This window comes from Bombus pascuorum, chromosome 11 (assembly GCF_905332965.1).
Source record: "Bombus pascuorum chromosome 11, iyBomPasc1.1, whole genome shotgun sequence".
Taxonomy (NCBI): Eukaryota; Metazoa; Arthropoda; class Insecta; order Hymenoptera; family Apidae; genus Bombus; species Bombus pascuorum.
In genome coordinates, this window is record NC_083498.1 from 9,004,848 (window position 1) to 9,020,791 (window position 15,944).

The following is a 15,944-nucleotide window of genomic DNA, read 5'->3' on the forward strand; positions in this document are numbered from 1 at the left end:
CCAGTTCGAATTTTTGCATGAACGGCGCCGCTTAATTAACACGTTAATCAACATTCCTGAACGAGCGGCTGGAAAGTCCCGATCTAGATCTCGGATGGTCGCGCACGCGCGCCGTTTCACTTTGCTCTAACCCCACGTATACACACGTGGAGAAGAGAATTATAATCGAGCCCGAAGCTAGCCGGCGATTCGGCGGCGATTAAACGCCAGCAAATTGCCCGGTCGCGCGATAATTGAAATAGAAACGGCCTAAACCGGTACCCACCACGTGACCACGTTCTATTTTCGAGGCACGCTCGAGGCCTCACCTCTGACCTTCCGACCGATCGTCGATGCTCGAAACACTTCCGACCTGCTGCACCACGAGAAGAAGATCGTAGTCACTTCCTTTACGATTCTTTCAGACGTTTCGAGAATCGTGTCGTTTCGTGGAAACGAGCTTTCGCTTTATGTAGTACGCTAGTTAAAGATTCGTCTATGCTAGTCTACTTTGACTCGTAATCTTTGCGTTACTTCTTTAATCGAAACTTGCTAATCAGTTTTATTTGACTTTGCTTACAGAGTAAAACCAGATTCCTCGAATCTTTGCTCTAAATATTCCACGCGTTTGTATATCCTATTCTACAGAAAAATTTACAAAATCATTTCATCTAGGCTATTATGTACGATCCCTAGATCCTAATATTATTATTCTGTATCGAATTTCCAAAATCTTTTCCCCCGAAGAATCCTACGCAACCTAAGCTATTCCTCGTGCTGCTTCTATTGTACAAAGCACACAAATCAAATCACTTAGCAACCCAAGCTGTATCTCCCGCCAAACGATCAAGCAAAGCATCCTCCAACGCGCAATGCTTCGATTCTCTAAATTCCTCAAAATTCTTCCAAAATTGTTTAAATCGTTGCTAAAGCAATTAGAAACCTGCTACTACCTAATCGCCACTTGTAGCTCTACATCTCTAACCAGCTTCGTCTTACACAACGACTCGATCGATTTCCAATTGAAAGGAAGAGAATCATCGACAGAGAGAGAGAGAGAAAGACCCAATTCCGCGTTCTAATTGCTAATGCATCGATCACGACGAAAAGAGTCGCGGAGCCACGTATCCTGGTGGCGCACGGCAGCGAGAAGCGTTTCAGGTTTAACGACCCGCGGAAGCTGTCGATTCTCGTAGCCGTTCCAATGCTTTCCCATTGACCTGGCACTGACAGCCAGCCGGTAATTATTACCCGGGAACAGGATCGACGAGATCGTGATCATCGACGATCGGTGTGTATAGGAAGGAAGGGTCTAAGCGCATTAGTCTCGCGGGATCGACCAAGGTGATCGTCGTGGCCGTGAACCTTTTCCATCTGCTAAATCGCCAAGCCTGGCATCTGGTCACTATAATTGGCACGATCTCGAGGACGTCTGTCACAACGGAGGAAGAGGGATTTTTCGAAGGACGCGGAAACAAACACCTGGCAGGCCGGTGAAGAATACGATGTTCGCTTGGTTGATTGATACGGGAAACGAGATGGAAGTGCTGTTTCTGCCGATTCGAAGATGATAGTGATCGAGGCTGTGATGACTCTGTGGAGAAGTCTTTTCAAGGTTAGGATAGGTAGAGGATTTGGTTGAATGCGCCAGTGTTGAAATTTGAAGGGAGAAGTTGGTAGTTTTCAGAGAGTGAAACGTCGCTATCGTATTTTGGTGTAAAATTTGGAAGTTTGCTTTGCATGGACGAATCTGTTGCAGCGAAATAGGATGTTTAGAAAATTGGGAAACTATCGAAAATATTTGAAAATTATTCTTGAGAGGATGTTGGAAGATTTCTTTGAAAGATTAGGAAATTATTACACCATTGTGAAATTGTGGTAAAGATCACTTACTGTGTGTACTAACGATCCTAAGAATTGAACGCTTGCAAGCAAAACTTGAGTTTATTCAAAGAAAGTAGAAACTTGGAGATGATCGACAGTTTTAAGAACGAGATTATGGGAAAGTCAAAGGCAGTTTGGAAATATCTTGTGGCGTAGGCTAATGATTAAAAAATTCACTGTTTTAATAGTTTCCTGCATGTCGTAACGTTATACGTACTTGGAAGCTATGGCACCTAGCTCGAATGTAAATTTTGTACATCTATAAATAACTCTCTTAGTACCAAGAAAATGACTTTTAGACGTAGTCAATCTTCGAATTCTTGTTTTTCAAACATCTCAATCATACCTACCTGATGTTCCAAGAATTTTCTCACACCTACGACATTTCCTTAAGCACGTTCCTACAATGATATATTGAAGGACGTTTTGACATGGTCTATTCCATGATTTACTACCCACTTCCATCCTCCATTATCCGATGTTCATGTATGCTTTCTAACCCTTTACGGTCGAGGAGAACGTTGTATTTTCCTTCAGACGTCCCACTTTTTGCACGAGTCGCGTTTAACATGTCAAAATTAATTGTATCGTTTATTTCGAAGACTTTTAATTACCAATAACAAACGTAATAATTTAATGATACAGGCTATAACATACTGAAATATGAAAAAAACACTGGGTATAATTTCTTAAATGGGATTTATAACTGCACTTATTCTGTAATATCCTCGATTCTACGTCTCAATAAATGCCACTGAAATTAGAAAATTACAACCTAGAACAATCTTTCTAAAACTCCATTTCTCTACTATTACAAGCTTATTAATTTTAGTGATAAAATAGATAATGAAATATCCTTTCCTAGAAGCTGTATGTCTTTTCTACTTATAATAATATAATCTTAATTTAACTAATTTATTTTAATCTCATCCCTTACTGCTGTCCCTTACCTTACTGCTGTCCCTTACCTAGCAATCTTTCTAAAACTCCATTTCTCTACTATTACAAGCTTATTAATTTTAGTGATAAAATAGATAATGAAATATCCTTTCCTAGAAGCTGTATGTCTTTTCTACTTATAATAATATAATCTTAATTTAACTAATTTATTTTAATCTCATCCCTTACTGCTGTCTTTGTCTTTCTAAATTTCTCTATTAAAATGCATCGAGTCGAAAATTGAACGATCATTCGTCAAGAAGACGCGTGTGCACGCCGATAACATTTACGCGTCCATTCGATTCAAATTTTTCGAGCGTTCTCCAGAAGAAATCAAAATTCTTTCCGGGCGAAATTCAAGGACGAAATTTCGCCAACGACGACCCAGTTTGCCCACAGAGGGTTAAATCTCTCATACATATTTAACGATCGATGGTAATCGAAGCGTGGTTCAGGATAACACGTCGAATTACGCAACGCAGGGGCTCACGAGTCGTTCGTTGTGAAATCGTTTCGCATGGTGTTTGTCCATGTGGCAACGCGTATCGCTGCACTCGATAAACACTCGATATGATTCACAACAATTCCAGGAACGGACATGCAATTAATTTTACTGACGAAACGATTCGTCGATGTCGCGACAGTAGGGACGATCGATTGGCCGGTTTCGTTGCTCGTTGTTTTGGAAATAGAGCGGATTTCGCAAGAATTTCGGGCGAGTTAACGGGAATGCTTTCGTTTGACATTGTTTCACCGACAATTTCGGAAGTTTTAAACATTTCGATTGGAATTCACATCGAAGAACGTAGCCAGCCAAATATTTGCTTTTTAATTGTTGTGAATGAGATCGGTATGAATGTTCCGAAAATTAAACTCTCTCCCATATAATATTTTGCGTTTCAAACATTGTTTCGAATAATATTTGGCAGTTCGAAAAATAGCTTAAACCGACACGAAATCTTGTGGATTTAACTCGCTGTGGATAGAGAAGATCGAGATGGAACGTGATTAACATATGTTGGAATTAACTGCTTCAGGAATGAGTATATTCTTAGAACTGCGAGAAATTTTCTTTACAAATTATAGTTAATAACAGGACTGCATTTTTGCCTGGTATTTTTGAAAATAATGCGCTTTAAGATTATGTTATTAGTTATTGAATAATTTAGATTAAATATACCAAAAATAAATATCACGCACTTCTATACCGATAATGAACCAACAACAGACCCGATCTAACAACGTTAATATAATTAATATTCCTACTAATATTTAAGGAAAACTATGACAAAAATCTTACAACGTTTCAATTTACGCTATCTGTTATATCCTTTGATAATCTCCTGCCAATATATTCCATTTCGCGACAGGAGACTCGTTTAGCTTATCGCTCAATCCTCTGAAAAGACCATCACAGGCTCATACTGTTCGTAAAACACGGCTGCTATTCCTAACGACCCGCCAACAATTACCGAAACGACGAAGCTTAACAAATCCCACGGCTTCGTGACGAGAAACACGGAAAGTCGTAAAAGGATCCCGTGGCTAAACGCGATCGGTGTCGGTTTTTAACTGCGTCGACCGTTAACAGGACACTCGGATAGAACGAAACGAGCGACAGACGACGGTTGTGTTGTCCATTTGAAATCGATTCAGGTGGGCGAGAGAACCGCGCGCGCTTTAACGCCCACGCGATCCCGCGGGATAAGCGACGATCGTCCGGAACAAGTTATGTCTCCGCTGCGTGTACCATCGCGTAGATAACGATCCGCAACTATTCGCGGGACCAGATACCGATATTGTCTGCTAATAACGCGGCCCTCGATTACAGCACTCCGCTTTGCGACCTCTCTGCGAGGGTCCTTCTCTCCGTAACAGTTCCGTAAACACGCTTCGATTCCGGTATCCTGTGGCGAGTCGCCTTTTTGCGCGCAGGTTCAAAATGCAAAGTATATTGCAACGTTTGAGGACACGTTCTGCGAATGCACAGGGTGGCCCGTGACTGGGGTGGTAGAAGCGGCCACGGTGGTGGTGATTCTACGTGAAAAAGCAAGTGGAAAGTAAGGGGTAAGATTTCTTAATACGACGCTTCGTTCGTGAGGAAATCGAGTTTGAAAATTTATCGAGTGTACTTGAACTTGGCTTAGCGCACATCACTTTGCGTATGAGCAAACAATCAGCAGAAGGTTGTTGTACGTACGAAAATAAATCAAGATCGTGAGATAGAATTCCTTCGCTTAAGCCCTCGTTTTCGAAGAACATGTTCAATTAAAAATGGTACATTTGTGCATGGTATTGTACAAATTCTTGTCTCTCGGGAACAAAGCGTCTTGTGAAAATATTTTATTCCACATTTTTTACTTATTTTCACGCGGAGCTTAACCTGCTGTCGATTATTTACTCTTGTTCGTTGCAAAATTAGACAAGTTTAATTTTCGAACTTGTTTTTTTCGAAAACGAAACCCGTGGAACAATTTTATTTTGCATCTTCGCTTTATCTTTTCTCGTACAATCACCCCGTACACATTTGTATCATCAGTTACGGACCTTCCTGTATTGTGTGTGCTATACAAAACATTTTGAAATTCCATTAGGAAATGAATTTTTATGTGTATTAACCCTGTGGTTTTCTCCTGTTCACAATTTTCGCGACGATAATCTTATTCTCGTTTTAACGAGCAGAAAGATCTCTAATGCTTTAAGATTAAAAAAAAAAATCATGCGTATCACTGACGATCCTTTCATGCCTCCTACGAATTTAAGAAATTTGTCAACGATAGAGAAATAAAAAGTATCGTATCGCTCTTTCACTGAAAGTAACTTTCGAATTGAAAGATTCCTAACCTTAAGCTCTACCGATTCAGTATTACTACATTTGATCCTCTTCCACATGCAAAAGAATATTTTCTACGAAATATTCTACATCTCGTAGAAGCTGAATATGCAGCTATGTAATTTAAGAGAATAGCTTTCACTTAAAAGATTCGACGACTCGAAGCCTAATCAGCGAACAGAAAGAAAGTTAATTAGATTACCAAATCAGGATACAAACCGTCTTCCAGGTGATCGCTTTAATTAGCTAAGGTATGTAGTCAAATGACATGTTCGTTTCAGATTCAATGGGCATTCTTTGATATTCGAAAGCTATCGATTGGGTAACTTCATAAATTCGAGTAGTATTACCAAATACGAGGAGTACAGCGAAAAAGCAACTTCAAGGTTTCACGCAAGGTTTCCATCTCCCAGACAGATGGAAGTTCTATTTGGATAAACGGAAGTGGAATGTGTTATTTATGGAAACATTGGTCGAAAGAAACGATTCGTACATTATTCGATAAAATAACTCCAACCTTTTCTCTTTTTTTTTCCAATTTTTCCCATGAACTTTTCATTCTGCAATTTAACGTTAGACGCGTAAAAACTTCTTTAAGATTTATTTCAGACATTTAACGAGTCCTCGATGGAGGCTGCAAGACGATGTTGAATAGCAGGCATAAAGATCGCCTCTGTCATTCCGGTGTATCATTATTTGCTAAGCAAGTATGCGCGTAATTTTCTCGAAGCAACGACAAACAGAAGTAACGCGATCGTTAGACAGTAAGGTGGACTTCAATTTTATGGTGCTTTTAAGACGTCTGTTTGACTGTACTTCACCGGTGTATCATTTTGAATGGCGCAAAACCTTTGAAACTCGCTTGCGCAAAGAAGTTTTATTTCTTACTCGAGGCAATCTTCCTCTTTAAATAATTATGCACCTCGTAGGATTTTGAACGAAGGATTGTTAAATTTTACTTTTGACAGACCTCATATAGGCAATCGAAATACTGTAATTATTAGATCGTGCATTTTTATACGTTTGTATTTGAAAGTGTAAAATTGCAGAGAATGCGCGTAATATATGTAAAACAAAAAGAAAACAATACGTATAAAATATGCAAATTACAGTGCTTTCTATAATACGCGATAGATAAAACAATTTTCTACCGAGGCTCTACTATTTTAATTGTATTCTCAAAAATATGAATTTGCATGGAAACCCGCAATTTAGTAATTATACGAGTCTGCATCCTTGCGAGGTCTGATTCTTGGAATTTCATGCAGCGTCAAACAGTTCGTCGCGTTGATTATACCAACCAACATACATATTTTACCTATTGCACGCCTATGCTTTCCTATTAAACGCGTGCACTTGGTTACATCGCACATGCACTTGCATAAGAGGCTCGCAGAAGAGTGGAACTGTCCACGACACGGCATGACGCGGCCTGGCAATATCTTTTCTGCTTCTATCGTGTCCCTGAACGCTTCTTCCGCAACGAAACAATGCCCCTTTTCAAGGGCTCGCTTACGAACACCAGTCACGTGTCCTGTTCCACGGCAAGATCGTAATTAGAAGGGAAAGGAGAGAATAGTCAGGGGAGTAAGTGAAGTTTTTCTTGTCGGCGCTGCGTTAAACGTCGAACGATGAGAGCACAGGTGTACGATGACGTTGACGATTGTTTGAGGATATGTCGAGGGGAGAAAGAAGATGTGATTAATCCATTAGCTGAGAATTCGTGGACATTCGGTGATCACGAAAAGTGATTTATTTCGCCTTGCTGGGAGCCACAAATTTTTATATTTCAAGCTCCGTCTAATTTCGGTAATCGATCGTAGTGATTTAAGAAGATATTCGACAAAAAATCGAGAAGACACATCATACGTGCCAATAATAATTTTTGCACGTGTCCTTCAAACTTGAGGTACTTTTTAAGGTAGAAGCAACACGTAATTCGACCGGAAATTTTAGTAATCGATTATAATGGGTTAAGAAGATATTCAATACAAAATTGAAACAATTTTCGTACATTTTATTTTATTAAAAAAAAAAAAAAAAAATCGTAATTGGATAGAAAATAATAAGAACGGATTTTAAAATCAACCCTAGTTCCATATTTCTCAAGAGTCCTCCAGATCTCTATTCTTTGGATATTTTTACTTAAATCTATGCAAAAGTTTTAAACACTTAACTTACTTATACCCTTCGGTTGGTCGCATAAAGGATAATTTAATGCTTTACGCAATATAGAAAGAAATGATTGCGTGAAAAGATTAATCACCCGTAATCTTGCATCAGTAACACCAATTAATTTTCTCGAAATAACCAGCAACGATCAATGACATTTTATCACAGTTTCGTTTCACCTGTGTTGACTCAAACCATTCTCTTTTCTTAATTCCTTTTCGCAACGGTAACCACGATCTTAAGCGATCGATCTTTCATAGACGTGACTTCCTAAATGGGCGTACAAAAGACACGCAATGCCATAAGATTTACGACAGGTCGATCCTTTCTGGTTAATACTTCACGCAGAGGAAACACGTTTTATTGCCGCGGGAGGGAAAAGCTGAATGACTTCATAAAATCGGCGACGTTTACGACTCGATCCCCCTCCAGGGTATTAAAATCGAATTTCCAACAGCCATCTCCGCCCACCGTGTGTCGTTCGTTTCACAGACGATTCCTCTGTCGTGTCTTAATTACGATTCGATTCCTCTTCCAAGAGGATTACGCTACCACTCGCTTGTCTTCTGTACGAAGAGGAAGAAGGTATTACGTTAGGTTGACGCGTATAAAGTTCAGATATTCATATTTTATCTGATTTTAAAATCAGCAGCTACTATATACTTCGGACGTTTCATTTCTTCCATATTTTGTTTTTCAACAAAGTGACTTTTTTAGTTGCAGCACGAAGATTGATTTATGCAATTTCATAATTTTACGAAGAGAATTAGAAAAATCTACGTAGTAATCCGTTTCGTCTACAGAACATTACAACGAGCATTTCACTTTGAATGTTCTGTGTCCTTTGTATATTATATGCATTCTGTGGCTCTTCGCATCTTCAAGTTTATCGTAAATGCATAAAAGTGTAAGTAAAGTCCGTAGGCTGTTAACAGGATAAATCTCTGCAGACGAACGAAATTCTTAGCCACGGAGAATAATTTCAAATGGGTTAAAGAAGAAGAAGATCGTCCTAAGTTACACGTATACCAGCATCCGATATTAAGATTTGTAATTAAAAATTCGATACACCAAGGAGGTCTTCTATAATTACGGATTCTACGTTGAAAAGATTTACTACTAGTACAACGAATCGTAAAGTTATTTTCTGACAATTTTTGTGACAAAATCGTTCAACAATTTCCGCACATTGAAATCGACAGCTCTATCACGAAAAGTCCAAAAATGTTCATAAATGTATTGCTTGGACGACGAACTTCCTTGTCCTTTACTTTCCTTATTTATGATACCATCGACAAATTACAATACAATTTCCACGCTATCAACGTGTGTCTGGCGCTATCAGTGGACTATAAACGGTTAAAATAACCTACATCTTCGCCGATTTTAGCCTTATCCAGACATTCGATACAAAAAGACGAAGCAAAGGGCGAAAAATCGAACGACGAATGAAAGAATGACACTGATCTGTTATATTACTTAATTTTCCTCTTGGACTCGTTCTATCGTATGACGTTCGCTGCCAGGTATTCTATCCGGTCGCACAGGCTGTCTCTACTCGCGAAATGTACTGTTATTCTTTATATAGACGTCCACCTAGTCGTATCAGCTGAAAGATAGAGTATCAGGTCGCGCGTGGGTGGCTTGGCGCGAGTTTAAGACAGTTTCGGTTCGCATACTACCTGACGAAGTCGAATGAAAGCGGCGTTGTAACGCGATACACAAGGGAAAGGTGGAATATCTCGATTCCATTGAACTCGCCTCACGAGCCAACGAAACTGGTCAATGGGCCTGCATAACCGATCGAATCTCTGTTGACGTTTCTAATATAATGCCATCTTTATCCTTTAAGGGATGTTTAATCCTCGGATCGCGAAGGCTGGCTCGATAAAATATTCACCATACCGTTTGTTTACGTATATTTAATAAAAATACGTTCTTATACATGGGAACAGTATTAGGTCATCCCGTAAGTAATTTAGTCGTTGCTTTTCGTATGCTAGAAGAGAATAAAAAATGTTAGCGGTACATCGGTGATGAATTTTCCAGTGCATTCGTAGTTCGTCGTCTCTCCCTGTTAAGTTTCCTGTGCCAATTTTTCTGAAACTCCACTAGTAGCAACTTCAAACTTGTTTCAAACTTGGCTACCAAAGTGACCATGTTACTTGAGAGATGGCTCAACATAAATCATACACAGAATGCAAAATAAACAGCGAATTGTCAAGACACTCTGCTAATTCCGCTCTATGGGTGTTTATGTAAAAATATATAAAATGTACGAAAATATATAAAGCATGTAAAATATCCCAAGTATGTGGTACTCGCCGCGATATTCAATCAACGACGCTTGTTGCTTAAGTCTCGCATCTTTTGCCGCATATCGCCAATCTACTCGCGACAAAACAAATTTTTAGTCTCCGTTTCTTTAGCTGTTTTCAGTAGAGACACGCGTTTACGTAAATATCCCGAGTCTGCTTATTATCCCCGTTCATTAAGCCGGACAATGCCGGTAAACGGAGTATCGCTGCAAAAGGGTTAAAAGGGGTGGACGACACGCGGTTGCATAAAATGGTACGCGCAGCTTTTCTCGTTTCGCCTGACCTTAATTACCAACCGGTCACGAGGCTGTTACAAGTATCTGCCGAAGGGAAATAATTAATGCTGGCTCGAGTCCTTTAGCGTCGGGCTGCGCCGATGAAAAATGGCCCTTCCGACGGTCGCCTCTTTGTTCCTGGCCACAGCCATAGCTATTTTCGGAGAGGCTACCGCGTCGAACGTTTTTAAAAATTGCATCGGTGCTTTGACGCGTTTCCGCGGTTTATTTGCACACGTGGGAATTCGACGATTAGCAGAATTTCAGTGACGGTCGTCTGGCGAGAAGAAAGCGTCGTTCGCGATCTTTAACCTTCCACAAAGACAATTTTCTTCGCTTGCGAAGGTTTTTTTTTATAGTTTATTTTGGTTTTTACAATTTGTCCTGAAGGACATTTGGTAAAGTATTATATCTTAGTTATTGGGAAAAAAAATAAAAATAAAATATAGCATGTGGGTGACTACCCCCAGCGGGGTGCCATCATCGTGTTTGCTAGATTATATCTTTTATGAACGCTTGCGAAGGTGTTTCGAATTTTTCAATTTACTACTCGGGGATCTAGGAGTTCATAATTATTATAAAAGAATCTTTTGATTTTAATACTGGGAAGATTAACGGTGAATGAAGTAAGATTTAAAAAGCGTATTTAAAAAATATATCATTTATGTAGGTTTGAGTTGTTTCGAATTACACAGCGTTATACATGATAGATATTTAATTTTTCAAACAGCGAGTGATGTACAATTTTTTGGATTTGGAGGATGTACGATTTTAAGATTAATATTGGTGGAAGATACCTTGCGATATACCCTGACACGTATGCTTTAATACAATTTGCAATACGTAAGCTTCTTAATTCCATTTGAGGTACTATTGGAATGACGTGAATAATTTCTACGATATTACCAACATACATAAATTACAATTTCTTATACTGTACCAATAATAAATAAAATTGCAAGTACCGATATGTCATACCATATTAAGCATACGGATATTTTCCTCGCTATTAAAATGTCCCTTGCATTCATTTTTAAATGCATATTACCAAAATTCGTAAAATCCCCAGGCATCCCGTGTGGACGAATGGAATTTTAAAGGCCATCGACGCTTTCCAGCCACCCACCACTGTAATATCTTTTTTTTTTTTAACTACCACACCTTAAATCACTAAAAAGAAACAAAGTATCGCTTGTCCTTTGTTTCCCTTCGTCGTGAAAGCGAGTTATTTTCGCGTGCGTTGTAAAAAGGCGAACATTATGTTCCCCTAAAGCTCGGCGATGGTGTGGAGCGGAAAAAGTCACGCGAATAAAAACGAACAATAATTGACAAAAGTTCTCGAGTCGATCGTATCTTATGGATCTAACGATCGTCCAAGGATGTTATCACCCGACATTCTCGGAACCAGAAATAAGCTCGTTACCGTTTTTACCTCCAGCTTGTCGCGTTTCGAGCTTACGTACAACGAGGCTGATTTTTTCCAAGGCCTTCTGCTAATCTTCCATAGGGATCAATGATCAGGATCGTTTCTCATATCTACGTAACTATCTTGGAGAAATTTCTAAACTCTAAGAGCGTAAAAAAATAAATTGGAGTAAATATACCAAGTAGTTTAGATTAAATCGTAAAAGTTTGATTTCCCGAGGAAACCGGATTTTCGTCTGGCTAAATTGCGACCATTGGTAGATTTTGTCAATCCGTTCGCGAAGACAGCCTATAACAAAAACGACGCATTAACGATAAGACTCAAACCACGTGAACGAATCCATCTACATACGAAATCGATAACGTTGCTCAAGAATGTGAAGACGTTTCTGAATTCATATCGCGTCTTAACCATACAACCACGTCGACTTATCTTCCAACACCGGTAGATTTCGTCATTCTGTTGGTGAAAATACATTCTACAAAGATGGATACTAAGAAACGTAGATTCGCGTGTTTGGCGAATGAACGCAATACTTGCTTAAATATCACACTACTATATTACGATACTATAATCTAAATCAAACCAATCGCTGCGTGCTCTTATCACGGCAAATCTCCGCTACTGATATCGTATACGTTTGCTCCATTTTTCACCGCGTATCATTCACAACCGCGAGCATAGAGATTTGTAGCCAGCCCACAATCCCGATACAAGAATCTCAAGAAGTTTTTAAAGTATCATTCGGACGATCAGTATTACTCTTCAATATTTGAAGTCCTCGACATCGTGTTGAAAAATAATAATAAATATAAACTTAAATATGGACAATGATATCGATCGTCTGAACGCTCCTTAAATTCATAACACGTTTTACCTTCGTATCGTCACACAGCCTATCGAGCCTGTAGCGTACTCGCAACAAATAAACAAAACGATAAATTCCACGAATAAATTGCTGAAAGACAAAATGATCTTCTGTAACTTTGCATTTCTCGCAAGATATTGTGAGTGTGCGCAGCAAATCAACATCGCAGCACGGTTCCTGGGACGAATCCGCTAGCCGTTCGCCGCAGCCGGGATACAAGCCAGGCAAATCCGTTACGATGATTTATCGGATGATTAATGCCGCGCAGAAACAGCGTCGTTAAATTCGGCGCTGGCCGCTGGCGCGGTCGGTAGACCGGTCGCGCTTAATTATCAATTAACCACGGCCCTCCCACGCTGCCAGGACGATCGCGATCCTCGCCAGCGCTCCGTTCCGCTTCCCTTCTTCCCAAGGGGAATCGTTTATTTCGAACGGTTCGCGCGCCAGAACAATGAGAGAATTGGGGAAGTGTGCCACGCGAAGCATACTCGTCGTCCATCGTGTCGCTGTTCCAAGGAACACACCTGGTCGATTTCAACGTGCTACACCTCCGCTCACAAGTATCGGGACACTTGCAAAAGGCGGAGCTATTCTTAGGAATGATTAGAAAAGTATTTAAGAGTCACTATCCGGTGTCAAACTTACGTAAGGACACACCGACTCGCGAAAGACTCGAATATTTAACGTAGGAAGCTTCGATGTACGTATCACGCGTGTTATGTAAATTAGTTCTGTAACGAGACACGGTTGTCGCGATTATATCATTCAAATTTGAGACCAAACCGAGCATGTACGTAGGAATTTCAATATATCTATGGCAAACGTAATTTATCATATATCGCGTCTATGTTCGCAACGGTTGTTGCGAAAGATCGTAGAAAATGAGCCTCCCATGTGTATTTCTCCTTGCTGCGCTTCGACGAAATTGGATATCGCGCAATTGTTTCTAACACGGGTGTCTGTTATCGAACTTCGTAAACTTCAAACGTTTCTCGCGTTCGTTGTACGTAATTAGAAAATCATGGTTGAAAATATCCTGTTGAACAGAAGCCTTATGTTTCCAGAGTCATTTCTGAAATGCCCAAAAAATAGAAGGAAACGCGGAACGAACAGAACAGATAGAAATAACCGAACTTGCATAACTTCCGAGAGAAACTAAAAAACATCCGATCGAGGTTCTCCACTAGGATACTCGTGGAATCGATGTAGAGGAAAGGAGGTACTGTGCGAATCTGTTCCCCTTGCACGATAGACCGCGTGTATACGATACAAATCGACCTTATAAACGGTTTCCAAAGCGCTTATCTCACCAGCTAGAGATTTACGTGACGAGGAACAATGCACGATGGAAATATTAATCGTGGCGGGACGGGGTCGGGACCCAGGCAGCAGCCACCTAGCCATTTGTTGCTCGACTTCCTACGTGCACGGTGTGTGCCTCTCAGGAGTGCACCTACCTGAACTCTGGCTGCCCTTGTTAGCCGGTTATTATTATACCCGCTGGAACACCTACCGAGATCCTCGTGATCGATCGTGCACCAGGGGACCGCGAACGAACCAGAGTTCCTTGGTGGAACCTCTCAGAAGCAGGGCGTAGCACAGAACCGACGTGTGCTTTAGCCAGAGAAAGAGAAAGATTCCAAAGAGTTAGCGTGTTTCCTGTCTCACCACCTCCCGGACGATATTCACCTTTCTATACAGGGTGAGACCAATTATTTTGATAATCCCGAAGGTAACGATGTTACGAAGATAAGGCTGTGGATATGAATATATTTTTGGGAAATCCTCAAGTATGGCATTTCTACTCTACGTTGATAGAACGTCTCTTCGATCGATAAATCTCTCGATAAGATTCGTTAATAGCTTAAGTGAAAAGTTGGTTCGGGCGATGATTCAAGAAGACAAGATGCGTCGTTCAACTTCTTCTCCTAGTACTCGTGTGTTTCGAAATTTCAATGATACTCTTAATCTCTTCTCTAACAATAAATTCATAGGAGAGGCGTGATACGTCGTTGAGAAGATTAATAGAAGACTTTAACAAGGGAGCTTCCAGTTACTATAAACTTCCATTCAGAATTATCGGTCCGTTATCGTTTCTACGATCCATTTCTAACCACAGGACGTTCATGAACCTTTAATACTACAAATATCAAAAGTTTGTCGACGTAAGGTAGTTTTATAACTTCTGTTTCAAATCTCCTGCGAATGACACCGATTCTACGAAGAATATCTATTCTGTGTGTTTGTGACACCCTCGAGAGCGTTAAATTAGAAGACCAAGCGCTCACGTTGCTCGCCTAAACTTATTTTCTCACGTTCGCCTACATTAAATCCAAGAAAGCTGTCGAAATGCTAGCTTAGCTGCCTCACCCTGTATATGAATCGCGTACCGTGGACTGTTCACACACGACGACGAAGCAGACGGTGAGACAACGATTTCTTTGGAACGTTTTGCGCTACGTTCCAAGAGAAAACCTCCTCCTAACGACAGCGAGGACTTTCGCTTCCGCGTTACATCAGACGTTACTTGAAAATTGAGTTGACTTTCATAAATATCATTAGCAGAGGCCAGCTGTCAACGTGTATCTCACGGAGAGCATCGGCATCGAGGTTTCAACGTCGTCGCGGATTAAAGTCGGAATAAATCATTCTGAAGTCGCGACAGCCACATAGTTCTTGCTATATATACGTATCCGTATATACGTATATATTTATGCATACGTATATGTTTGTCGGTTACGATGGCGATGATGGAAGTTGTAGTGGTGGTTCTCTGTTGGGATGCAAATGAACGTTAAGAGTGCGTTCACATCATTTATCTCGGCGTCCCGGCGCACAGCCAAATACACGCCAGGTACCGTACACGCATAGAGGAAGGGGCAAGCCGAGAGTGGCCGGCAAATAAAATTATCGTGTGCGCCTAATGGTGGCACGTACGGCTTATCAAGTAGATGCCGTGTCGCCGTGCTACGTGATCGCATTATGATATCGCGATCTCGCGAACGTAAGTGCTTGCGAAATGATTGGCAATGATTAAAATGTTAGGTTACGACGTACGAAATATTGTCTGATCCAAGTTTCAATTTGAATCGGTGCTGTGGTTCGCTATCGATTACACTGCAGAAGAAGTTCGATCAGGTTGCTACTTACGTTCGTTGTTTAGGAAGACTTGTGCAAATACTGTGTTCTTTCGTGACGAAGATAGTAGAATCTCGTTATCGACGAACGATCAAAATATTTGTGTGATTTC

General features: G+C 40.4%; 1 protein-coding gene across 3 annotated transcripts in view; it reads right to left on the reverse strand.

Moving 5' to 3' along the window:
* LOC132912090 (ras-related and estrogen-regulated growth inhibitor-like) overlaps positions 1-15,944 on the reverse strand; it is an 86,900-nt gene that overhangs the window by 20,761 nt on the left and 50,195 nt on the right. The gene's annotated exons all lie outside the window — the stretch shown is intronic.